The 6,991-nt window shown below is 45.2% G+C and overlaps 1 pseudogene; it reads right to left on the reverse strand.

Annotated features, from left to right (window-relative positions):
- Positions 1–3,915: 3,915 nt before the first annotated feature.
- LOC144143363 (uncharacterized) lies at positions 3,916–5,428 on the reverse strand (annotated as a pseudogene).
- Positions 5,429–6,991: the final 1,563 nt, after the last annotated feature.

Raw genomic sequence — 6,991 nt, forward strand, 5'->3', positions numbered from 1 at the left:
CCTCTCTCACATATTTATGCTTTTCAAGTTTGTGCTTCTTTATTGCTGGCTCTTTCTCTCATGTTTCAATGCGCTTTTCTCTCTTCCTCCTCGCTTCCAATCTTAAACGTATGTCACCGCCCCGGAACCTCAAGTGCTTGAACTGTATATAAACCGCTTCCATTCTGTAAAATATTACGCTTGATAAAGGAAGGTCCCCGTCCGAAACGTCGATGTAAAGTTATGTTTTCGAAGTAAACTTGTTATGTTTTTTATTGCGCCCCTTTTTACTACTTAACCTTCACTAGCCTAATCGTTTACCTTATATATATGTATATATATATATATATATATATATATATATATATATATATATATATATATAAATTGCAGGAAAATATTTCTTGGACACCGGCAAGTCGTAGCAAAAAAAGAAAGACACACGTCGAAAAAACATTTCGGCTGAGGGACCGGCCTTCTGACGAAGGCCGGTCCCTCGGCCGAAACGTTAAACCTTTTCTTTTTTCGCCGTGTGTCTTTCTTTTTTTGCTATATATATATATATATATATATATATATATATATATATATATATATATATATATATATATATATATATATATATATATATATATATATATATATATATATATATTGTAACAGAGATAGTGGCCGTTAGAAGGCGCACCAGTGTGGCCAAATGGGTGTGCGCTGAACTGAGACCGAGGCTGACTGTTTGGTGGCGTCAATCCTCCAACTGGGTCTATGTGCGAGGCTCAGTCACCGGAGCAGCCCCATACCTGCGCGTGGACTCCCGAGCTAGCTTGGCCTCTGATACAACCAGCCCCCGTTACCACGCTCTAGCCGTTTGCTAATTTATTTATTTATTTATTTACAGATACTGCCAATCCCATTTGGGATTTTAGCAGGAAGGGCCTTTCATAGAAAGTAAACAATAATAACAAAACAAATCATTTGGGCTTTCAAGTTATAACACATACATACACGAGGGGAATACATGTTGAGAGCTAGTCACTTTTTAGCACAGGGTAATTGTTTGAAAAAGGAATGAACAGTAAAGGGGTAACATAATTTGCATCGTACCTAGTATGACGTAGCATGACAAACAAGTCTCGCAGTATATAGAATAAAACAACAATCAATGTTCGTACTTGTACCCATGACAACCTGACAACTACCTTCTTTTATTGATTTAACAAAAGCACAAAATTCGTACAGAACACGAGTAATTCAGAGAATCTGTAATGTGGTCTGGTTATTCGTTGTCGCCTTGTAAATGCTCTCTTACTGCCGCGGTAAAATTATCCAGTGAAGTACAGTGTATTAAAGAAGGGCTCAGCCGGTTCCATTCCCTTGTTGCCAATGGGAAGAATGAATATTTAAATGAATCTGTGTGGAATGAGCACTCGTCAAGCATTTCGGAATGTGTGTGACGTGTCAGTCTTGTTTGTGCAATAGAAATGTATTTGCATTTATTAATCTTTATCTCTCCATGTATCAGTTGGTACATGAACCTTAGTCGTGCTAGTTTGGCTCTGTTTTGAAGAGTTAGGATTCCAGCTTTTTTAATAAGCTCAGTGGGTGAGTCAGATAATCGATACTTATTGTATATAAACCTGATTGCTTTCCTCTGAATTCCTTCTAACTTGTTAATTTTAGTGACAGAAAATGGGAACCAAACAATATTGGCATACTCTAACACAGGTCTGACGAAAGTTTTGTACGCAATTAGTTTTGTTTCTGCAGGAGCTAACCGAAGGCGTCGTCTGAGGAACATCAATCGCCGTAACGCAGCTGAGGTTACTATGGATATGTGGGAGTCCCACCTGAGATCCTGGGTTATTGTTAGGCCGAGGTATTTATGTTCGTAAACTCGTGGCAGGGGAATGTTATTAGTGGTGTAGGGGAAATTAGACCTGTTTTTTTTCTAGTTATTGTCAGCAGAGCGGATTTTTTGGCGTTAATTGTCATTTGCCAATCACCGCACCATTTTGACACTATTTCTAGGGCATTGTTTAGCGCTATATGATCTTCGTGGGAGTTAATTTCATTGTACAGTATGCAATCGTCGGCGAAAAGTTTTACGGTAACAGGAATATTCAGGGGTAAGTCATTAATAAATATAAAAAACAGCAAAGGTGCTAGGACGCTGCCTTTAGGTACTCCGGAAGTTACTGTTGCTATAGAGGAAGTTTCATTATTTATCTCGACGTACTGTGTCCTATCAGATAAGTAATTTTTAATCCAGCGAACAACCGAGCAATTTCCTATAGCTGACTGAAGTTTCTTAATTAATTTTTCGTGTGAGACACGATCGAAAGCTTTTGAAAAGTCTAGTAGGATGAGGTCTACTTGTTTTTGGTTATCAATGCTCGAAGACAAGTCATGTGTCAGTTCAGCTAGCTGAGTTACTGTCGATAGCCCTCTACGAAACCCATGTTGGGAAGGTGACAAAAAGCGTTTTTGCTCGAGGTAAGTGGTCAAATGTTTAAGAATTATGTGTTCCAAAATTTTGCATACTGTGCATGTTAAAGAAATTGGTCTGTAGTTTGATTCATCATTTGTGTTATCGCATTTAGGTATAGGGATTATTTTTGCCTTCTTCCATTCTTTTGGAACAGTACCTGTCAGGAGGGATTTGTTGAAGATGACATATAAATACTTTGCTACCCATTCGGCATACCTTCTTAGGAATTGGTTTGGAATCTTGTCAGGGCCAGGGCTTTTTTTTATGTCAAGACTTAGCAAAAGGTTGAGTACGCCTGCTTCAGTTACAGACACTGGTTCGAGGTGATTTTCGTCACACGAGTCAATATGCGGTAGTTTACCATCATCGATTGTGAAAACAGATCTAAAGTACGTGTTTAAGGACTCTGCTGTTGTGCGGTTTGTTACCGTGGTCGGTTTGTTAGTACGTTTTTTAGGGTTAAGATAATCCCAGAATTTCTTTGGCGCGTTTTGAATAAAGCTCGGTAGAACGTTTTTAAAATAGTGACATTTCGCCATCTTAATTTTAGATTTCATTTCAACTATGGCAGTGCAAAGTGAATTCCTAGAAGGATTAGGTTTATGCTTCAGCGATTTCCTAAGTCGTTTAACCCTGCGTTTGGCATGAATAACGTCTCGCGTTATCCATGGGTTATGCTTATTAGTTCTTTTTGTTTTTACTGGTACGTAATTGTGAAGGCAGTGTAGTACAATGTTTTTAAATAATTGCCACACTGTATCTATATCGGCGGAGGGATAATCTGAAGCATTTACGAATGACTCTAACTGAAAGGAAAGATAATCAATTATAGTTGTGTCGTCAGCGTTTTTGAAGTCCGCAAATGTGGTCCGTGATACTGAATCAGTTTTACTTCTTTGAATGTGGGAGGTAGATAGAACTAGTTTGTGGTCTGATATACCGGTCATTATTTCAATTTTAGAGTCATGTGTTGGGAAATGGTTGCTTGTAAAAATCAGGTGAAGTATGTTTGATTTCGTTCCTTGAACACGTGTTGGCTCTTTCACGATCTGGCTGAGGTTAAAGGACAACATTAAATCAAAAAGTATTTCCGAGCGTGCGCACTGGAATCGTAATGTTTCCCAGTTAATAGTCGGGAGATTGAAATCCCCCAACAAGATAACCCTTGCACCAGCAACATGTCGTTGCATGTAGCCATGCAGGGCTTGCAAGCTATCTGTTCCGGAATTGGGGCTTAGATAAACACATCCTACAATACAGTTACATGAACCAAACATCAGTTTACAGAATATTGCCTCTACATCGAAAGCTTCAGGCATAACAGTATAAGGTATTTTTTGTTAATAAGGATGGCCACGCCTCCTCCACGTGTTGTTCTATCTTTCCGTACGATAACATAGCCGGGCGGTGTAATTTCAAAATTCATAACGTCGTGTGTGAGCCATGTTTCGGTTATTTCTAAGAAGTCGGGTTTTATGCAAAGCAGTAACGATTCAACAGCCTCGGATTTATTTAGAATGCTTCGTGCGTTCACATTGGCAAAGACTATGGTTTGGCAGGTTGATTTGGGCGCCGAGGGCGTAGTGCCGGTGCTTCGACTTGCCGCTTTTTTTCAATTGAAGAAGCACTCGAGTCGGTACGTACAGCAACTTTGTCTTTTTTTGCTTCATCCCATTGATAGCAGACTTTGTTTATTCGGAGTTTATCATATACTAGTGAAACTTTGTCCCCTGACTCTTTATTAGCCTTTGCACAGTTCCACAAGTTTCTTCTTATGTCCCGTACCCGCACTGAGAAATCTTCGCTAACCGATACGTCTGTTCCTTTTAACTTGTGGCAGTTTTTGAACACTCGTGTTTTGTCTCGAAAGTCGTGCAGCTTAAGAATTATGGGCCTAGTTTTATTTGCGGCTGGCTTCCCTAGTCTGTGTATTCGTTCAATACCGACACCATCAATTTCAAGCTTCTCTTTAAACACCGTTTCAGTTACAGTTTCTTCTAGGGTGGAATTATCCTCATTTTGGTTTTCAGGTATTCCGTATATTATTAAGTTGCACCTCCGTGAACGGTTTTCTAAATCGTCTACCTTCAGTTCGAGGGCAGACACAACTTCGTGTAAATGTGCAACTTGTTCAACACAACTCGAAATTTTCATGGCCAAAACATCAAGATTTTCTAGTTTTTTGTCAATTGAAGTCAGTCTATCTTCTTTCATTTCCTTGATGTCGCCAGCAATCAGTTCTAACTTTTGTAGCAGCTCGTCCGTTTTAGGTCCGGGGTTGCTTTCGACATCGCCAGCCAGCAATAGTAATTCGGTAAGGCACGACGCTAGTTCATAAACACATCAGCACAGCAGCCTTGGGCACGGCAGCACAATTATGCAGGGGTTATCAGAACGGAAGCATTTACAGTAATGTTTTCTCAGCTGCATGAAAAATACGAAGGGGTTATCCACCCGCATGCCAAGAGTGCCGCCGTGCCCTTTGCTGCGCAGAGGATCGTGGATGGCCTTTATACTTTGCAGAGCGGGCACCGCCAGGGCGCCACATGTTTTCGTGCCGCCGCAGAATGTCTCCGACGACGAGTGGTAGTGACGATTCCAGTTGCTATCCAAGATCGGGGGCGTGGGACACAATATGGGGCCTGCGCCGTTGACCATGATCGTCGCCTCCGCTTGCTGGTGTTCTGCGTTGCTCCTTGCCGGTATCAGCAGCAAGGCAACGATTAGCTGCATGAAAAATACGAAGGGGTTATCCACCCGCATGCCAAGAGTGCCGCCGTGCCCTTTGCTCGGCAGAGGATCGTGGATGGCCTTTATACTTTGCAGAGCGGGCACCGCCAGGGCGCCACATGTTTTCGTGCCGCCGCAGAATGTCTCCGACGACGAGTGGTAGTGACGATTCCAGTTGCTATCCAAGATCGGGGGCGTGGGACACAATATGGGGCCTGCGCCGTTGACCATGATCGTCGCCTCCGCTTGCTGGTGTTCTGCGTTGCTCCTTGCCGGTATCAGCAGCAAGGCAACGATTAGGTGCATGAAAAATACGAAGGGGTTATCCACCCGCATGCCAAGAGTGCCGCCGTGCCCTTTGCTGCGCAGAGGATCGTGGATGGCCTTTATACTTTGCAGAGCGGGCACCGCCAGGGCGCCACATGTTTTCGTGCCGCCGCAGAATGTCTCCGACGACGAGTGGTAGTGACGATTCCAGTTGCTATCCAAGATCGGGGGCGTGGGACACAATATGGGGCCTGCGCCGTTGACCATGATCGTCGCCTCCGCTTGCTGGTGTTCTGCGTTGCTCCTTGCCGGTATCAGCAGCAAGGCAACGATTAGCTGCATGAAAAATACGAAGGGGTTATCCACCCGCATGCCAAGAGTGCCGCCGTGCCCTTTGCTGCGCAGAGGATCGTGGATGGCCTTTATACTTTGCAGAGCGGGCACCGCCAGGGCGCCACATGTTTTCGTGCCGCCGCAGAATGTCTCCGACGACGAGTGGTAGTGACGATTCCAGTTGCTATCCAAGATCGGGGGCGTGGGACACAATATGGGGCCTGCGCCGTTGACCATGATCGTCGCCTCCGCTTGCTGGTGTTCTGCGTTGCTCCTTGCCGGTATCAGCAGCAAGGCAACGATTAGGTGCATGAAAAATACGAAGGGGTTATCCACCCGCATGCCAAGAGTGCCGCCGTGCCCTTTGCTGCGCAGAGGATCGTGGATGGCCTTTATACTTTGCAGAGCGGGCACCGCCAGGGCGCCACATGTTTTCGTGCCGCCGCAGAATGTCTCCGACGACGAGTGGTAGTGACGATTCCAGTTGCTATCCAAGATCGGGGGCGTGGGACACAATATGGGGCCTGCGCCGTTGACCATGATCGTCGCCTCCGCTTGCTGGTGTTCTGCGTTGCTCCTTGCCGGTATCAGCAGCAAGGCAACGATTAGCTGCATGAAAAATACGAAGGGGTTATCCACCCGCATGCCAAGAGTGCCGCCGTGCCCTTTGCTCGGCAGAGGATCGTGGATGGCCTTTATACTTTGCAGAGCGGGCACCGCCAGGGCGCCACATGTTTTCGTGCCGCCGCAGAATGTCTCCGACGACGAGTGGTAGTGACGATTCCAGTTGCTATCCAAGATCGGGGGCGTGGGACACAATATGGGGCCTGCGCCGTTGACCATGATCGTCGCCTCCGCTTGCTGGTGTTCTGCGTTGCTCCTTGCCGGTATCAGCAGCAAGGCAACGATTAGGTGCATGAAAAATACGAAGGGGTTATCCACCCGCATGCCAAGAGTGCCGCCGTGCCCTTTGCTGCGCAGAGGATCGTGGATGGCCTTTATACTTTGCAGAGCGGGCACCGCCAGGGCGCCACATGTTTTCGTGCCGCCGCAGAATGTCTCCGACGACGAGTGGTAGTGACGATTCCAGTTGCTATCCAAGATCGGGGGCGTGGGACACAATATGGGGCCTGCGCCGTTGACCATGATCGTCGCCTCCGCTTGCTGGTGTTCTGCGTTGCTCCTTGCCGGTAT

The sequence above is a fragment of the Haemaphysalis longicornis genome, unplaced genomic scaffold (assembly GCF_048455015.1).
Source record: "Haemaphysalis longicornis isolate Haplotype H1 unplaced genomic scaffold, Haemaphysalis longicornis Haplotype H1 scaffold_6, whole genome shotgun sequence".
NCBI classification, from domain to species: domain Eukaryota; kingdom Metazoa; phylum Arthropoda; class Arachnida; order Ixodida; family Ixodidae; genus Haemaphysalis; species Haemaphysalis longicornis.